Raw genomic sequence first — 22,509 nt, forward strand, 5'->3', positions numbered from 1 at the left:
GGTTGAAACCTGTCCAATTGTTTCAGAGAATACTAATATTTGAAATAATGATAAGTGTATTTGACAACTTTTTATCCCTCTTCCCAACTTAAAAAGATTAGGACCTTTAATTATATCTCAATGTGTATAACACTCATGATCAATATCCCTGTGTATGTGTCAGCACATTAAATGTATACATTCTTAGCAAGAATTAATTAAAATCTGTTCAGCAATTTGGGAGGAAATGTCATTTAACTAATATAGCAGATCTACTGATCAATGATTTGCCATTTGACTGATCATGATCACTCGGAATTTAGGGTCAGCCATATTAATGATCTGGGATTTTAGAAACAATCTAACAGAGTACTTGGAAGGTATATATCAGTACATTTTAAACATTTTATTTTACATATCTATTACTTAATGAAAGCTGTGTACCCATGACTATATGTATCTTAATACTGAATATTTCTATACTCCCAGAGTATTACGTTTTATCCCCAATGGGCCATTCAGTATGCTTACCCCTATGATATCTCCCAGGGGCTTGACACTATCCTGTAAGTCAGAATGAAACTAGAAAATGTCTGTTAAACATAAATGTCCCCGCTGCCACTTGACACCCAGAAACACAGTTTGGTTAGGATCGCATCATGCAGTTCCCGAGATTAGCTAGTTACATTGCATCGGGAGGGGACTGGACTGGGCGGACGGGATGGACGGGATGGACGGGACAGGACAGACATGCAGGTAACAATATCTGCCCCCCCCCCCAACCCCCATTTCATGGCAGTGGCATAAAAACAACCTTTGGGTCTCACCCCTAGGCCATTAATAAGTGATCTAAGGGGTCAGACCCACTGGTTATTGTTTTCATTCTGGATCATAGGAACATGTCAAGCCCCTGTGTGATATTCCCTACAAATTTGACCATTTCTGACCCGATTCCTTATTTAATTATCCTCCACTGGAACGGAGAGTCTAGGAAGGGATTTCTTAGACCACTGAATCACGACTGACTGTTCAAACCGATACATGTACCACGAGAATTTTGCTGAAGTCAGCTCAATACTTTGGATAGGTTGTTGCAAAGATCATGGGCTATGGAAGATCGACAGATAAAGAATATGAATCTCCAGTACATGTAAACGCAGTACACAACATATTACAATACCAGGACACAATGGTCACTGTATGACAAGTATTCAACCTCAAAACAAAGAGAAAATAAGTTTGAATATGATACAAAAGTATTGTCAGATACTGTAAAGCTGCTAAATGTAGATATACTGTACTCTGGTATTTATATACATATAGTAAATATTATCAACAAACAAATCTGTATGGTTTTATTGCTATCAAAAAACACCTATATGTAATATACAGATTACTTTATTTATTCATCTTATGTATAATGTATGTAATATATACAGATTATTATATTTATACAGTACAATGTACATATATATAATTTATGTAATATATACAGATTACTATATTTATACAGTACAATGTACATATATATAATGTATGTACAGTGGACCCGCGATAATCCGGACGCCGATAGTCCGGAAAACTCGCAGTCCGGACGGAATAGCATGGGAACGGATTTCCGTAACGTTATTTGTACTCACCAGTCCGGAAATTCGGTTTCCGATTCCGGAAGCCCATTTTGGGAACGGAAAGTACTTTTCATTAGTAAATTTCCCCCGATAATCCGGACAATTTTTTCACCACGAGGAGAGAAAAATGTCGGGCAAGTCACCCGTGTCGACAGCTGTACAGACTATCGCTTGACACTGTGCGTAGTCATAGCGACCGTTGCCAGGTCATAGCCCCGGGTGTTTACCTGTGTTACAATGTAGCTCTGTTTTTATAACGGTACATTGCTTTTCTTTACGATCGACCTAAATGCTTCAGTATTAAAGGGTTTTATAGTGTAGACTGGTCTTGCTTTTATCAACTTGACGTACAATATCTATTATAGTTATTTTACATAGTGCTATTTCGTAGTTAGCAATAATTAATTCACTAAAATACAGTATGTGATACGATACTTAATCAATCACAAATGCATGTAATAAATTTATTATCGGTAATTAACATCACTAACAATTGTATTGGGTAAACAAGGATATCGGCTTGTAACACCGTTACGTGTAATGACGACTCATTGAAAGATGCATGTTATTAATTACACACATGGTACATTTACCGGGTCTTTCATTTCAGGTTCATAATTTACGTAAAAAAACGTACATTGTACATAGTGGGTCTTTCATTTCAGGTATTTAACGTATGTAATTTCTACTCGTTTGTGAACCTCTGGGACGTAACCCATGTGTGTTGTTTGTAGGTCACATATGTCCGCTATAAATAAAACAACTTTCACTTCACATGTTCTTTTAAAAACATTGTTTATTTTTTAGCTTCTACAAAATAAAAGAAAACAAGAATCATATCAAGAACATAAGTATATTTATTTTTTAAAAAGACTGACAATTAGACGTGTTTATGAAACGTCATTAAAACGTCCCGTATTGTATAGAGTCAAGGGAGATAACTCTTACACAACATTTTTTTTTGACCTGGTAGACGAAATTCGGTAGTCCGGAAAACTCGTAATCCGGACGGTTTGGGCTGGGAACGAAGGTGTTCGGATTATCGAGGGTCCACTGTAATATACAGATTACTCTATTTATACATCATATATATATAATGTATATAATATACAGATTACTATATATTTATACATTATATATAATATTATGTATGTAATATACACATTACTCTATTCATACATCATATATATTTATTTATACATCATATATATATAATGTATGTAATATACAGATTACTATATTTATACATTGTATATAATATATACATACAGATTACTATACATTTATTCATTATCATATGTATGGAAATCTGGTATATTTTCTTTATTCACTGAAATCAACTGAAGGTACATGTAGCTTGGTTTCACCATTCTGATAACAGACTAGCTTTAATATAGCTAGCTTCTAGTTAATCAGAAAGCAAATATATTACACTTATCAATTCATGAGGTTTCCATAGCAACCATTAGATACATATAATACACACTCAAATCTCCACCATAAATATATACCCTTCAATTATACATATCTCTAGGATACATATACATCATAAAACTTTATACTTATATCTAGTTCTAATGTCTGTATTGTCAGAATCTCGTGATGATTTCAACACAAAATACATATACATTATATATATTTGTGACATTTAAAGCAAATGCTTTATAAAAATATTTAACATAAACGATATTTTTTTTGATAATGAAGAGGTTTTCATCACTCACAGTTTGAACAGACATTAAAACTGAAGTACCAGGTGGGAAAATAAAGTGAATGACTGCGCATTTATGTCCTCAATTGACCAGGGAATGACGCAATCATTGAACATTATCCTCAAGAATAATTAGTGCATGTTCCTTATCGCTCTGATCAATAAGACAATCAGTTCGGAGTACAAGAGCTCTATTCTCTCATGAATAATTCCTCATCTCGTTCTGGATTTCCTTGTCCTTACAGACACTCTAGTGTATAATGAGGAGATTATGTACATCCTACACCAGACATCAGGTTACAATCATGATGTAGACCTGAATTTCTGGCAATAAAACATTAAAATAATTACACAATATTATGCACAAAATCAATTTATAAATGAAGTCGCTAGAGCGCTGACAATAGGTAAATGTATGTACACATGTGTATAAATATAAGCTCAAAAGGAATGTTCTACCTCCTCCCGGACTTCTTTGCAATGGATAATAAGCCAAGAAATCCTAGCTCCCTAGCGAGGTCAATGAGACTTGGTGTTGATTATTTCATGATATTAATCGATTCTACGTTAGTCTGCTTTCTTTACATTTCTTTACTCTTTTTTTTTAGGTTTTCCTCAATCAACAAAAATATGACTAGATCTATTTTCTGATCAGTCCGAAAACTGAAGAAAGTTCTCGGAAAGACCCATGTCAATGGTGGAAAATCAGAGTCTAGTTCGGTGAAAGGTGTGGGTATATACTGACCTCAACTTCAGGTACATATAACCATATATTCACCTCAACTTAAGTCCATAATTGATAATTATATATACATATGAAATACATTTCTTCCATACTCCTAGTTAATGACTTTGGAAGGCCACTGGGGGAATTATGAAACAGGCTATACTGGGATGGGGAGAGCACCTGAGGTCAACACACATTAATGATATTGTCAATAATGAGGGCATATTCCTCACTATAGTTACTATATGCACAAAGACACTTCTGTAATCTAGTGTGTATTTGCTTGGCACCGTATGAGATCACAATCATTAATTTAACATCAGAACACATTTGGATCCATGATAGTACAGACTGTGTTACATTTGATAATAAACAGATGTTATAAAGATGAACATTTTTGTGTGTTGTTTTAAAACATTTATTAATTGTTTCATTCAGAATCATAAATATCAATTAAATATAACTTTTTCACTCTTTATGTTTATTATGAATAAAAAACATAAATATGAAAAATGCACACCATTGAATGATCATTATTGGTTCTATGTCAGACTGATCTCTCTATTTTTCTTTTTTTCTTTTTTCCCCCCTCTTAATAATTTGATAAAGAAAAAACAAGTGTAACCCACACGTGATTTTTGAGAAAAATCCTTTCAGTCCTTTTCAAGAAATAGTGTTAACAAACTTCAATTCTCAAAATCCAAGAAGGCCACCTTCCGGCCATTTTGTTTTCCTGATCAAAAATCTTAAATGAATTTGCGTAACTAGGAACCAAGGGGAACCTACATGAAGTTTCAGGAGAATCCCTCCAATACTTTTCAAGAATAGCAAAAACAATCTCGAATTCTCAAAATCCAACATAGCCTCCTGTTAGCCATTTTGTTTTTCTGATCAAAAATCTTAATTGAATTGGTAAAACACAACTATAAGGCACCAAGAGGAACATACACATGAAGTTTGAGGAATATCCCTCCCACATTTTTCAAGAAATGGTGATAACAAGGTTTATGGATGGACAACAGATGGACCACGGACCACTAAGCAGGGCGAATTGATCATGAAGAGCCCACCATTTGATGATGGTTGGCTAAAGACAGAAACTTTTTTTTCAAAACTTAAGAAATGATGAATACATTCAATGAATAATGAATGGAAGCTGAAAAAATTCATTTAAGATGTGACTACCTATCATCTGGTTCCATTTATATAAGAATCTTTTTTCATATAGGATATTAAGAAACAATCTTCCTGATTTTTTTTCCATGTGAGCTGTCACTTGAATCACTGGCAATATTATGACATCAAAATCCATTTCTCAATGGTATATTACCATTTATGCAAAAATGTATTACATGGTAAATTTATAGGATAACAGGTTGCAACATAAGGTAATAACTGTGATGTTGTGTACATGTACTGCATTTTCAGTACTGAAATGACATCCTTTATTATACATTTAGTAGACTGAAACAACGTCCTTACCACATTAAGTAGACTGAAACAATGTCCTTACTACATTTAGTAGACTGAAACAACGTCCTTACCACATTAAGTAGACTGAAACAATGTCCTTACTACATTTAGTAGACTGAAACAATGTCCTTACCACATTAAGTAGACTGAAACAATGTCCTTACTACATTTAGTAGACTGAAACAATGTCCTTACTACATTTACGACTGAAACAATGCCCTTACTACATTTAGTAGACTGAAACAATGTCCTTACTACATTTACGACTGAAACAATGTCCTTACTACATTTAGTAGACTGAAACAATGTCCTTACTACATTTAGTAGACTGAAACAATGTCCTTACTACATTTACGACTGAAACAATGCCCTTACTACATTTAGTAGACTGAAACAATGTCCTTACTACATTTAGTAGACTGAAACAATGTCCTTACTACATTTAGTAGACTGAAACAATGTCCTTACTACATTTAGTATACTTAAACAATGTCCTTACTACATTAAGTAGACTGAAACAATGTCCTTACTACATTAAGTAGACTATAACAATGTCCTTACTACATTTAGTAGACTGAAACAATATCCTTACTACATTTAGTCGACTGAAACAATGTCCTTACTACATTTAGTAGACTAAAACAATGTCCTTACAACATTTAGTAGACTGAAACAATGTCCTTACTACATTTACGACTGAAACAATGTCCTTACCACATTTACGACTGAAACAATATCCTAACTACATTAAGTAGACTGAAACAATATCCTAACTACATTAAGTAGACTGAAACAATGTCCTTACCACATTTAGTAGACTGAAACAATGTCCTTATTACATTTAGAAGACTGAAACAAAGTCCTTACTACATTTACGACTGAAACAATGTCCTTACTACATTTAGTAGACTAAAACAATGTCCTTACTACATTTAGTAGACTAAAACAATGTCCTTACTACATTTAGTAGACTAAAACAATGTCCTTACTACATTTAGTAGACTGAAACAATGTCCTTACTACATTTAGTAGACTGAAACAATGTCCTTACCACATTTAGTAGACTGAAACAATGTCCTTACTACATTTACGACTGAAACAATGTCCTTACTACATTTACGACTGAAACAATGTCCTTACTACATTAAGTAGACTAAAACAATGTCCTTACTACATTTAGTAGACTGAAACAATGTCCTCACTACATTCAGTAGACTAAAACAATGTCCTTACTACATTTCGTAGACTGAAACAATGTCCTTACAACATTTAGTAGACTGAAACAATGTCCTTACTACATTTCGTAGACTAAAACAATGTCCTCACTACATTTAGTAGACTGAAACAATGTCCTTACTACATTTCGTAGACTAAAACAATGTCCTCACTACATTTAGTAGACTGAAACAATGTCCTTACTACATTTAGTAGACTGAAACAATGTCCTTACCACATTTAGTAGACTGAAACAATGTCCTTACTACATTTAGTAGACTGAAACAATGTCCTTACTACATTTCGTAGACTGAAACAATGTCCTTACTACATTAAGTAGACTGAAACAATCCTTACTACATTCAGTAGACTGAAACAATGTCCTTACTACATTTAGTAGACTGAAACAATGTCCTTACTACACTACGTAGACTGAAACAATGTCCTTACTACATTTAGTAGACTGAAACAATGTCCTAACTACATTAAGTAGACTGAAACAATGTCCTTACTACATTAAGTAGACTGAAACAATGTCCTTACTACACTACGTAGACTGAAACAATGTCCTTACTACATTTAGTAGACTGAAACAATGTCCTTACAACATTTACGACTGAAACAATGTCCTTACTACATTTAGTAGACTGAAACAATGTCCTTACAACATTTAGTAGACTGAAACAATGTCCTTACTACATTTAGTAGACTGAAACAATGTCCTTACTACATTTAGTAGACTGAAACAATGTCCTTACTACATTAAGTAGACTGAAACAATGTCCTTACTACATTTAGTAGACTGAAACAATGTCCTTACTACATTAAGTAGACTAAAACAATGTCCTTACTACATTTACGACTGAAACAATGTCCTCACTACATTCAGTAGACTGAAACAATGTCCTTACTACATTAAGTAGACTGAAACAATGTTCTTACTACATTTAGTAGACTGAAACAATGTCCTTACTACATTTAGTAGACTAAAACAATGTCCTTACTACATTCAGTAGACTAAAACAATGTCCTTACTACATTTAGTAGACTGAAACAATGTCCTTACTACACTACGTAGACTGAAACAATGTCCTTACTACACTACGTAGACTGAAACAATGTCCTTACTACATTTAGTAGACTGAAACAATGTCCTTACAACATTTACGACTGAAACAATGTCCTAACTACATTTAGTAGACTGAAACAATGTCCTTACAACATTTAGTAGACTGAAACAATGTCCTTACTACATTTAGTAGACTGAAACAATGTCCTTACTACATTTAGTAGACTGAAACAATGTCCTTACTACATTAAGTAGACTGAAACAATGTCCTTACTACATTTAGTAGACTGAAACAATGTCCTTACTACATTAAGTAGACTAAAACAATGTCCTTACTACATTTACGACTGAAACAATGTCCTCACTACATTCAGTAGACTGAAACAATGTCCTTACTACATTTAGTAGACTGAAACAATGTCCTTACTACATTTAGTAGACTGAAACAATGTCCTTACTACATTTCGTGGACTGAAACAATGTCCTTACTACATTAAGTAGACTGAAACAATGTCCTTACTACATTAAGTAGACTGAAACAATCCTTACTACATTCAGTAGACTGAAACAATGTCCTTACTACATTTAGTAGACTGAAACAATGTCCTTACTACACTACGTAGACTGAAACAATGTCCTTACTACATTTAGTAGACTGAAACAATGTCCTAACTACATTAAGTAGACTGAAACAATGTCCTTACTACATTAAGTAGACTGAAACAATGTCCTTACTACACTACGTAGACTGAAACAATGTCCTTACTACATTTAGTAGACTGAAACAATGTCCTTACAACATTTAGTAGACTGAAACAATGTCCTTACTACATTTAGTAGACTGAAACAATGTCCTTACTACATTTAGTAGACTGAAACAATGTCCTTACTACATTAAGTAGACTGAAACAATGTCCTTACTACATTTAGTAGACTGAAACAATGTCCTTACTACATTAAGTAGACTAAAACAATGTCCTTACTACATTTACGACTGAAACAATGTCCTCACTACATTCAGTAGACTGAAACAATGTCCTTACTACATTAAGTAGACTGAAACAATGTTCTTACTACATTTAGTAGACTGAAACAATGTCCTTACTACATTTAGTAGACTAAAACAATGTCCTTACTACATTCAGTAGACTGAAACAATGTCCTTACTACATTTAGTAGACTAAAACAATGTCCTTACTACATTCAGTAGACTGAAACAATGTCCTTACTACATTTAGTAGACTAAAACAATGTCCTTACTACATTCAGTAGACTAAAACAATGTCCTTACTACATTTAGTAGACTGAAACAATGTCCTTACTACACTACGTAGACTGAAACAATGTCCTTACTACACTACGTAGACTGAAACAATGTCCTTACTACATTTAGTAGACTGAAACAATGTCCTTACAACATTTACGACTGAAACAATGTCCTAACTACATTTAGTAGACTGAAACAATGTCCTTACAACATTTAGTAGACTGAAACAATGTCCTTACTACATTTAGTAGACTGAAACAATGTCCTTACTACATTTAGTAGACTGAAACAATGTCCTTACTACATTAAGTAGACTGAAACAATGTCCTTACTACATTTAGTAGACTGAAACAATGTCCTTACTACATTAAGTAGACTAAAACAATGTCCTTACTACATTTACGACTGAAACAATGTCCTCACTACATTCAGTAGACTGAAACAATGTCCTTACTACATTAAGTAGACTGAAACAATGTTCTTACTACATTTAGTAGACTGAAACAATGTCCTTACTACATTTAGTAGACTAAAACAATGTCCTTACTACATTCAGTAGACTGAAACAATGTCCTTACTACATTTAGTAGACTAAAACAATGTCCTTACTACATTCAGTAGACTAAAACAATGTCCTTACTACATTTACGACTGAAACAATGTCCTTACTACATTTAGTAGACTGAAACAATGTCCTTACTACATTTAGTAGACTGAAACAATGTCCTTACTACATTTACGACTGAAACAATGCCCTTACTACATTTAGTAGACTGAAACAATGTCCTTACTACATTTAGTAGACTGAAACAATGTCCTTACTACATTTAGTAGACTGAAACAATGTCCTTACTACATTTAGTAGACTGAAACAATGTCCTTACTACATTAAGTAGACTGAAACAATGTCCTTACTACATTAAGTAGACTATAACAATGTCCTTACTACATTTAGTAGACTGAAACAATATCCTTACTACATTTAGTCGACTGAAACAATGTCCTTACTACATTTAGTAGACTGAAACAATGTCCTTACTACACTACGTAGACTGAAACAATGTCCTTACTACATTTAGTAGACTGAAACAATGTCCTAACTACATTAAGTAGACTGAAACAATGTCCTTACTACATTAAGTAGACTGAAACAATGTCCTTACTACACTACGTAGACTGAAACAATGTCCTTACTACATTTAGTAGACTGAAACAATGTCCTTACAACATTTAGTAGACTGAAACAATGTCCTTACTACATTTAGTAGACTGAAACAATGTCCTTACTACATTAAGTAGACTGAAACAATGTCCTTACTACATTAAGTAGACTGAAACAATGTCCTTACTACATTTAGTAGACTGAAACAATGTCCTTACTACATTAAGTAGACTAAAACAATGTCCTTACTACATTTACGACTGAAACAATGTCCTCACTACATTCAGTAGACTGAAACAATGTCCTTACTACATTAAGTAGACTGAAACAATGTTCTTACTACATTTAGTAGACTGAAACAATGTCCTTACTACATTTAGTAGACTAAAACAATGTCCTTACTACATTCAGTAGACTGAAACAATGTCCTTACTACATTTAGTAGACTAAAACAATGTCCTTACTACATTTAGTAGACTGAAACAATGTCCTTACTACACTACGTAGACTGAAACAATGTCCTTACTACACTACGTAGACTGAAACAATGTCCTTACTACATTTAGTAGACTGAAACAATGTCCTTACAACATTTACGACTGAAACAATGTCCTAACTACATTTAGTAGACTGAAACAATGTCCTTACAACATTTAGTAGACTGAAACAATGTCCTTACTACATTTAGTAGACTGAAACAATGTCCTTACTACATTTAGTAGACTGAAACAATGTCCTTACTACATTAAGTAGACTGAAACAATGTCCTTACTACATTTAGTAGACTGAAACAATGTCCTTACTACATTAAGTAGACTAAAACAATGTCCTTACTACATTTACGACTGAAACAATGTCCTCACTACATTCAGTAGACTGAAACAATGTCCTTACTACATTAAGTAGACTGAAACAATGTTCTTACTACATTTAGTAGACTGAAACAATGTCCTTACTACATTTAGTAGACTAAAACAATGTCCTTACTACATTCAGTAGACTGAAACAATGTCCTTACTACATTTAGTAGACTAAAACAATGTCCTTACTACATTCAGTAGACTAAAACAATGTCCTTACTACATTTACGACTGAAACAATGTCCTTACTACATTTAGTAGACTGAAACAATGTCCTTACTACATTTAGTAGACTGAAACAATGTCCTTACTACATTTACGACTGAAACAATGCCCTTACTACATTTAGTAGACTGAAACAATGTCCTTACTACATTTAGTAGACTGAAACAATGTCCTTACTACATTTAGTAGACTGAAACAATGTCCTTACTACATTTAGTAGACTGAAACAATGTCCTTACTACATTAAGTAGACTGAAACAATGTCCTTACTACATTAAGTAGACTATAACAATGTCCTTACTACATTTAGTAGACTGAAACAATATCCTTACTACATTAAGTCGACTGAAACAATGTCCTTACTACATTTAGTAGACTAAAACAATGTCCTTACAACATTTAGTAGACTGAAACAATGTCCTTACTACATTTACGACTGAAACAATGTCCTTACCACATTTACGACTGAAACAATATCCTAACTACATTAAGTAGACTGAAACAATATCCTAACTACATTAAGTAGACTGAAACAATGTCCTTACCACATTTAGTAGACTGAAACAATGTCCTTATTACATTTAGAAGACTGAAACAAAGTCCTTACTACATTTACGACTGAAACAATGTCCTTACTACATTTAGTAGACTAAAACAATGTCCTTACTACATTTAGTAGACTAAAACAATGTCCTTACTACATTTAGTAGACTAAAACAATGTCCTTACTACATTTAGTAGACTGAAACAATGTCCTTACTACATTTAGTAGACTGAAACAATGTCCTTACTACATTTAGTAGACTAAAACAATGTCCTTACAACATTTACGACTGAAACAATGTCCTTACAACATTTAGTAGACTGAAACAATGTCCTCACTACATTTAGTAGACTGAAACAATGTCCTTACTACATTTAGTAGACTAAAACAATGTCCTTACAACATTTAGTAGACTAAAACAATGTCCTTACTACATTTAGTAGACTGAAACAATGTCCTTACTACATTTCGTAGACTAAAACAATGTCCTCACTACATTTAGTAGACTGAAACAATGTCCTTACTACATTTAGTAGACTGAAACAATGTCCTTACCACATTTAGTAGACTGAAACAATGTCCTTACTACATTTAGTAGACTGAAACAATGTCCTTACTACATTTCGTAGACTGAAACAATGTCCTTACTACATTAAGTAGACTGAAACAATGTCCTTACTACATTAAGTAGACTGAAACAATCCTTACTACATTCAGTAGACTGAAACAATGTCCTTACTACATTTAGTAGACTGAAACAATGTCCTTACTACACTACGTAGACTGAAACAATGTCCTTACTACATTTAGTAGACTGAAACAATGTCCTAACTACATTAAGTAGACTGAAACAATGTCCTTACTACATTAAGTAGACTGAAACAATGTCCTTACTACACTACGTAGACTGAAACAATGTCCTTACTACATTTAGTAGACTGAAACAATGTCCTTACAACATTTACGACTGAAACAATGTCCTTACTACATTTAGTAGACTGAAACAATGTCCTTACAACATTTAGTAGACTGAAACAATGTCCTTACTACATTTAGTAGACTGAAACAATGTCCTTACTACATTTAGTAGACTGAAACAATGTCCTTACTACATTAAGTAGACTGAAACAATGTCCTTACTACATTTAGTAGACTGAAACAATGTCCTTACTACATTAAGTAGACTAAAACAATGTCCTTACTACATTTACGACTGAAACAATGTCCTCACTACATTCAGTAGACTGAAACAATGTCCTTACTACATTAAGTAGACTGAAACAATGTTCTTACTACATTTAGTAGACTGAAACAATGTCCTTACTACATTTAGTAGACTAAAACAATGTCCTTACTACATTCAGTAGACTGAAACAATGTCCTTACTACATTTAGTAGACTAAAACAATGTCCTTACTACATTCAGTAGACTAAAACAATGCCCTTACTACATTTAGTAGACTGAAACAATGTCCTTACTACACTACGTAGACTGAAACAATGTCCTTACTACACTACGTAGACTGAAACAATGTCCTTACTACATTTAGTAGACTGAAACAATGTCCTTACAACATTTACGACTGAAACAATGTCCTAACTACATTTAGTAGACTGAAACAATGTCCTTACTACATTTAGTAGACTGAAACAATGTCCTTACTACATTTAGTAGACTGAAACAATGTCCTTACTACATTTCGTAGACTGAAACAATGTCCTTACTACATTAAGTAGACTGAAACAATGTCCTTACTACATTAAGTAGACTGAAACAATCCTTACTACATTCAGTAGACTGAAACAATGTCCTTACTACATTTAGTAGACTGAAACAATGTCCTTACTACACTACGTAGACTGAAACAATGTCCTTACTACATTTAGTAGACTGAAACAATGTCCTAACTACATTAAGTAGACTGAAACAATGTCCTTACTACATTAAGTAGACTGAAACAATGTCCTTACTACACTACGTAGACTGAAACAATGTCCTTACTACATTTAGTAGACTGAAACAATGTCCTTACAACATTTAGTAGACTGAAACAATGTCCTTACTACATTTAGTAGACTGAAACAATGTCCTTACTACATTTAGTAGACTGAAACAATGTCCTTACTACATTAAGTAGACTGAAACAATGTCCTTACTACATTTAGTAGACTATAACAATGTCCTTACTACTTTTTGTAGACTGAAACAATGTCCTTACTACATTTAGTAGACTGAAACAATGTCCTTACTACATTAAGTAGACTGAAACAATGTCCTTACTACATTTACGACTGAAACAATGTCCTTACTACATTTAGTAGACTGAAACAATGTCCATACTACATTTAGTAGACTGAAACAATGTCCTTACTACATTTAGTAGACTGAAACAATGTCCTTACTACATTTAGTAGACTAAAACAATGTCCTTACAACATTTAGTAGACTGAAACAATGTCCTTACTACATTTAGTAGACTGAAACAATGTCCTTACTACATTTACGACTGAAACAATGTCCTTACTACATTAAGTTGACTGAAACAATGTCCTTACTACATTCAATAGACTGAAACAATGTCCTTACTACACTACGTAGACTGAAACAATGTCCTTACTACATTTAGTAGACTGAAACAATGTCCTTACTACATTTACGACTGAAACAATGTCCTTACTACATTCAATAGACTGAAACAATGTCCTTACTACACTACGTAGACTGAAACAATGTCCTTACTACATTTACGACTGAAACAATGTCCTTACTACATTTAGTGGACTGAAACAATGTCCTTACTACATTTACGACTGAAACAATGTCCTTACTACATTTACGACTGAAACAATGTCCTAACTACATTTACGACTGAAACAATGTCCTAACTACATTTAGTAGACTGAAACAATGTCCTTACTACATTTAGTAGACTGAAACAATGCCCTAACTACATTTAGTAGACTGAAACAATGTCCTTACTACATTTAGTAGACTATAACAATGTCCTTACTACTTTTTGTAGACTGAAACAATGTCCTTACTACATTTAGTAGACTGAAACAATGTCCTTACTACATTAAGTAGACTGAAACAATGTCCTTACTACATTTACGACTGAAACAATGTCCTTACTACATTTAGTAGACTGAAACAATGTCCATACTACATTTAGTAGACTGAAACAATGTCCTTACTACATTTAGTAGACTGAAACAATGTCCTTACTACATTTAGTAGACTAAAACAATGTCCTTACAACATTTAGTAGACTGAAACAATGTCCTTACTACATTTAGTAGACTGAAACAATGTCCTTACTACATTTACGACTGAAACAATGTCCTTACTACATTAAGTTGACTGAAACAATGTCCTTACTACATTCAATAGACTGAAACAATGTCCTTACTACACTACGTAGACTGAAACAATGTCCTTACTACATTTAGTAGACTGAAACAATGTCCTTACTACATTTACGACTGAAACAATGTCCTTACTACATTCAATAGACTGAAACAATGTCCTTACTACACTACGTAGACTGAAACAATGTCCTTACTACATTTACGACTGAAACAATGTCCTTACTACATTTAGTGGACTGAAACAATGTCCTTACTACATTTACGACTGAAACAATGTCCTTACTACATTTACGACTGAAACAATGTCCTAACTACATTTACGACTGAAACAATGTCCTAACTACATTTAGTAGACTGAAACAATGTCCTTACTACATTTAGTAGACTGAAACAATGCCCTTACTACATTTAGTAGACTGAAACAATGCCCTAACTACATTTAGTAGACTGAAAAAATGTCCTTACCACATTAAGTAGATTGAAACAATGTCCTTACCACATTAAGTAGACTGACATAATGTCCTTACTACATTTAGTAGACTGAAATAACAGTCGATTGATCTGAAACCTTGACAGTACTCCATACTGTACATGTACAGCTATCATAAATGTGACATTTGCATTATAACTCGACACTAAAATGATATACACTTCAAATTTCACACTAAAAACATTTTATTGGAGTGTGTACAAGTATATAAATGTGTGTTCAATCTTGTGGGAATGTGTTCTGTTAGTATTGTTATATTATTTTAAAGCTTCTGTGTCAGTAAGCATCAGCGTTAAACATGTACTCGAAGAAATCTTATTTGACACGTGCACTGACAGATAAGTTTAAGTGTTCCCAATACCTGAAGCATTCCAACAGAAATAATCAGAGCAGATTCTTTCTAACAAAGAAGAATTGATTTTTTTTATCATCTATGACATTACTTGAGGGCTTACCGATGGGACCATAACTGATTGTACTTTAAAGAATTAATTTCCACATATTTTTTCCCTTCTGCTAAGTGTACACATCAATTACCAGTATTCTGCCAGAGGAAAAGCAAACCAACTGGAAATTCCCAAAGTTAACATCGATAATGTTCATTCTATGATTAATGCCTTGTCGGATACATAAATTGACTTGTCATTATATATGCATAAAAAATTACCCAATTTAATGACTATGCGGATATATTTTCAGAAATAATCTTTCACCTCTTATTACATCGATCAAATCAAGGGGAGATACATATCTTTTAGGATTTAATTAGCATCAAGTATTTGTATTTCATTTAGTATCAATATGTCAAACAAGATTAATATTTCATTACACATCAATATCTCGGACATTTTCATATTTCATTTTTCAAATCAATATTTTAGAAATTGAGTATTTCATTTTACAACGATGCTTCCAAAAGATTCATATTTCATTTCATATATGTATATGATCATTTCAAATCAAACTTCTACTTCATTTCCATGTAGATTAATCTATAAGCGTTGCTAGAGAAAAGACACAGGTCTTCTAATGCAAAACTTTTTATCAAACAATATAAGAAATTTAAATGATATTTTTATCCTAATCGCAGCACCTTGAAACGGGAGGTTTGTTTCTCAGAAAGCTGAGAAATGGGCCCAAATGACCTGTCGTGGTTGTATCCTTTGGCAAGACACTATACCCTAAATATAATTGCTTTGGATGGCATGCGACAGGCCTCTCGTATTTTGCTCAGTGAGATAGTCACCAACTACTACAAGGAGACCCTGCTTCAAAATTACCTTGGATGTTCAAACAAACAAATGTACAACAAACCTTGAAAAATAATTGACCACTGATCATAATTCACTATTTTCCAGAAATTAACTTCGGTATTTGTAGAGTAGGGTAGAAATTATAGGGTAGCTAGAAATTATAGTCCATTGTCATAAGATGGATATCCTATTTGTGCGATAAATCTTTTGTTGCAAATTGTAAAATTGATGAAAAAAAAAGAGAAAAAGCGATTGGGTCAGACTTTCAGCAATGAAAGAAATACTATGTAGCAACTATGCTACAGATTCAGAAATAGAAATAATTCTACAGAAATCTATGACTCAACAGACGTACCAACTCATTATTATTCCACAGGGCACAAATGTTGATCAATAACATTTACAAATCATGTTTAAAAAGCAGGCTCTCTCTCACTCTTTCAGGTCATGTCGTATTAATATGCACATGACAGGGTCCTATTCAACAAGCTAGATTTCCATCAATACCAGTTCTCTAGCTAATTTAACATAAATCAATAACAGTTTATAATGAGACGATTTTGTTATAGGCAAACTGTTGATGTCAATAGAGATAATCAGGGGCTGGCCAGTATTATTTTGAGAAGATGACAAACAATACCCTTTGGTCTAAGTATCAGGAATCCTCATCAATACCCCATACCCTGATGGAATAAAGGCCTAATGTGTTTGCTAATGCTGCTTGCTGTCCCAAATGGCTCTACTGAAGCTTGAGAGTTCAGCTCAGTAAACAAAAACTTTATAATTTTATAACAATGATTTTAATTTCAATAAAATATGTGTGTTATCAAACAAAGAAACTAAAACTCAAGAATATTTGAAAAAACTAATCCCATTTCTGCTTTGACAAATGACAACTACGAGTCAAGATTTTTACAAAGTTAAAAATGTGTCAAAAGTTTGGACATATCTTCAAGCTGTCTGATTTGACTTGACAGTAATGATAACATTTTCCAAAAGCACTTTGGTGCAAAAATTACCAGCATCAAGATTATTGACTTTAGTATTCTCATATTTGCCATTAATTCCTGAACATGGATGTGGTGGACAGGGAAAGTTGAGGCAGCTTCATTATAATTCTGAGTTTGTATCATTTCATCATCAGCTCTGTTAAGCTGAAACTCGAAACTAATCAGTCCAGAAGGATATTCACTGATTAATATTACAGTATTAATGAAGCATTTTACACTAATACTAGTGCAATGGTTGATCAATACCTTTCAGACTGATGAGAAAGAAGTTTTTTATTCTGAGACAACGAAAACAATGTGGATGACAATGTCAGACTTTTCCATCAGAAGATTATATCATAATTTATTTACAAATTGTATTCTCTGTTATTAATACACAGTGTGACAATAAGATGCAGTATCATCGCTTACAACATCGATCACACCATAGCAGCTGAATGTACTAGCATTTAACTTCTTCACACCAATCACACCTTTTGTTTTCAGCATCGTCAAATAAATTCAAATAATTTAATATTTCACATCACTTGAAACTTGGGCAATTTGTAGATAAGGGCAATTTGTAGATAAATTTTTAAAATCTTACTAACTTATCAGAAAAATTTAAGCAGAAAGAACTTGAACAAAATGTACTATAAAATTAATGTCACAAATATAATACTGATAAATTGATTCTAAATATTGTATTTATAAACTACGTAAGTGTGTCTGCCTCTGTGAGAGTGGGCTTAACTAGCCCATTAAAATGTTTGCTTACCTCACCAATTTTCTATTACAATCTTTAGTCTTTAAATACTCTGTTCCGGAGTAAAAATAAAAAATTTTAAAAATTATTTCAATTGTTTTTCAACTTTAGTTTCAGTTCACAAAGTCATTGTTCCCAGTAACTTTATTTATTAAACATATCTCAGTTGTGTTTTGTAAGCACACATAGTGCATTTGTTAGGGCAGAAAATGGTGTGTTTTTCTTTTTTAAATAATTTATGAACATTTAGGTTTAACATTTTCATCAGTTCACATATTTAAATATTTCCCATTAAATATGAAAATATTTTAAACTCATAATGAGTAAATATTACCATTGTACCACAAGTCTAAAGCATAGGAAGTCCAGTAGTTAAAACAAGTATCTTTATGTTTGACCAAGCTTTATTATTTCAAATTCTAACAGTGCCAATTATTTTCTAAAACATTAAAGTACCCTTCAGATGGCCTCTCATCTTCAGATTATAAATCATAAAATCTCCAAAGAAAAGACTTATCGAATTCCAAAACAATACCCACAAGTAAAGTAATTAAATATATTCTAATTAACATAAAATAACAGCATACATTATCAGTAAATTACATTTATTGTCATACTTAAGTGGCTGTTTTGGAATTAATTTATGGTAATTTTCCCTTATGGGGCCTCTCTGAAATTCAGTTGAGATTCCAGCACAAGAAGACTGTTTTCTAAAGCTAAACACTGACAGATGCAGGCCAACTCTCTGGGCCTCATCACTTGGCTACTATAGAGACAGACTCTGAATTGGATCAGCTATTGATTTTGTGCCCAAGCACTTCCATTTGTTGCAAGCTTTATGATGGTACTACTGACTACTGGCCAGACCATCATAGAATATCCCAACTTTATTGATCCCACAACCACCAACAACATAATTTATATGGAACCCACTGTGTCCTGGCCTGGAGGCTTTTATCTGAATGGAACAGAGGCCTATACTGTCCAGACAGTTCTGCCTGGAATCATCACAGGACAGACAACATCTGAATCCACAAAGACTCTTATAAATAAACTTTCATCTAAAAAAGTGTCACTTTACATTTAAGATCAAAGGGAATAATAATGTCCAACTATGAAAACAAATAAAAAATGCAACAAATCTGTCACAGTTGAGTTAATGTTCATGAAGAAACACCAGATCGATCCAACTAAAAAAAATTCTCTTCCTGACAGAACATACAAAAAACTTATTATCAAAAATAAATGACTCTCGAATTCAATACTGAATTGCATATCCAGTATAATATATATTTGATCATTTCAAAATTCCCAATTTTGCTAATTATTTCATAATACAGATACTGGATCCAATTTGTTTCGCAAACCACAGGTATGTCTCGGACTAGAAGCTTGGACGATTCAGATCCAAGTTAATGATTGTATTAAGAAAAATCTGAAATATAATAACTTTTCAATCCCAGTTGTGAAGTACAATATTTCCTGTGTATAAATTATACACATATCTTCTGAGATTTAGAATACTTTAGCATCTATCTCGGCTACCATCACCTTTATGTTACTTAGAAACAATATCACGACTTAGAGAAAATCATTTAAGCTCATATTGCTAGTGGCAAAATGCTATTAATATCTTGTGCTCCATATCCAAAGTATGAAGGAACTATTGTGGAATGTCTGGTATGTAGTGTTTTAATGCTTCAATAATTCAGTTCAACAACTTCGCCATTATAAATTATTTACCAGCCAATCAAATGTTTACATATTTAAAATACTCCACTTAAGACAGCTGGCTTATCATAACAGACATGTATTAGCAGATTGTTATTGCCTACATCAATTCCTTCCATAAATTATTAAGTTCTAATTTTATCTAGAATGTTCAAAAGGAATTCAAACAAGCCAATTTTGAAGAACTTTCAATGCACATGCAGAAAATAAACATTTTTAAGCCTAAAAATAAATTATCTTAACACCTGTGCTGTGCTAATTCGACAAACATAAAAAGTGGGACACCAAAGCTAGATAAAAAAAAAAAAACCTAAATTAGAAATGAAATGTTGTATCACTGCAGAAACCAAATACATTGTTTGAACATCTGAGGTTTTTAACATTTGATTAAAAATCATAATAAGTTCAGTAACATTTTTTTTCAATTAAGAAGCCAATATTTAAACTAATTTAAAAAATGTTCTATTCTGAAAGTTTCAGCATAGTTTATAATTTACCTTTATTCTACATAATTATGCAGACTTTTTAACTGATGTATTAGTTTTACCTACTAACTTATAAAGCCTTTTGTGCTGACATGAATTGGATAAATACAATTTATCAAATTAATTTCAGAATTTTGGGAGAATAGCACACTTGTAAAATATAATATGTTACCATAGCAACTAGCTGTTTCTATATACCAAAAAGAAAAGGTTTTTGAAAATTAAATCTGTTTCTAAACGGAACAGGTGCCGATCAGATATTCAAATATTGCACAACATACATGTATTTAATGGGTACGAAAATTAAATACTAGCACAGGTGCTCAACAAATTTAGTTACTTTTTTTTTGTATGTTCTTATAGGTATATAGGGGTATATATGCTTTGTATACCATAAAACTTGTAAAGTTCTAAATAATTTTCATTAATTCAAAATTTTTCAAAACCTTGCCAACAACAACCACAAATGCATAAACACAAAGTTTACACACTATATTAACACTTAATATTCATCCTGAAAAAAACTTGACTGAAAAATAAAAAAATAAATAAAACCAAATTGTGATTAGAACATTTATTTTATCTTTTCAAAATTCAACTAAAGATACATGTACAAAGCATTTTTATACTAAAATCATGAAACATCATTATGTGTGAAATGTCTATATAACTTCAAAATAAAATCTAAGTTTGACATTTTAGAGTTTCTACTCTGATGATCACAAACTGATACTTTTAATATATAATTATGAATTGCAAACATTTAAAACATTCTCAGTTAATGATTTGATTATAATAGTAATGACATTTATAAGCTATGATAATACTCCATTACATATAAACATTACTTTAATAAATTATAGCAATTTTTCAATAATATACACATTATGCAATTATAAATTATGATAATGGGACAACATTTCATATTCCAGCCCATATCATAAATATATTCTCTGACCCTAATCGTTTATATACATCTACATGTGCATCTTCTAGCTTTTATTTCTGGTTTGTCTGAAAACCGCTTCGCGCGCTGCAGCAGGGATGCTGATCTCCGCGCGCGGCATCCATCTTCCTCGCCGCTTCAGCAGCCCGACGCTTGAATAATGGAAGCTTTGTATCGATTTCATGAGAGGGACAAAGAATATAGTGAACACTCGTTTCTGTGTAGTGCCACGGAAAATGCTAATAATGACAATCTTTTACGGTATAATTCTTGCGCATTTATTTGATAAATTATGTTAATATTTTGTCGTATAAATCACTAATTAGAAAATAAATTAATAAATAAGCATATATATGACCTACATATTTACTTACCTGATATTCGCTCGATGTCGATTTTCCTAAGCTGTTGTTGTCCAGTTGATCATTTCACATCATTTTATACAATGTGTCTTCAAAATTAGCGGATCGTGGAATATTATATTATCAATGTATTCAAGCACATGGGATTTTATAATAAATTATGTTAATGCGTGCTCGCGGTCTTCATAAATAAATATTAGCTGCTTGCTAGTCCTACCTTCCAGTAGTCTACCTTGACCTACACCGAATAAAATAGTT

General features: G+C 32.6%; 1 protein-coding gene across 3 annotated transcripts in view; it reads right to left on the minus strand.

Annotated features, from left to right (window-relative positions):
- The window catches only part of LOC117343137 (POU domain, class 6, transcription factor 1-like), a 68,364-nt gene extending 45,881 nt beyond the window's left edge, over window positions 1-22,483 (minus strand). For all 3 annotated transcript variants that reach the window (XM_033905457.1, XM_033905456.1, XM_033905453.1), the window contains exon 1: window positions 22,264-22,483. The gene's annotated coding sequence lies outside the window, so the exon portion shown is untranslated. The remainder of the gene's footprint in view (window positions 1-22,263) is intronic.
- Between the last annotated feature and the right edge of the window lie 26 nt (window positions 22,484-22,509).

This window comes from Pecten maximus, chromosome 15 (genome assembly GCF_902652985.1).
Source record: "Pecten maximus chromosome 15, xPecMax1.1, whole genome shotgun sequence".
NCBI classification, from domain to species: domain Eukaryota; kingdom Metazoa; phylum Mollusca; class Bivalvia; order Pectinida; family Pectinidae; genus Pecten; species Pecten maximus.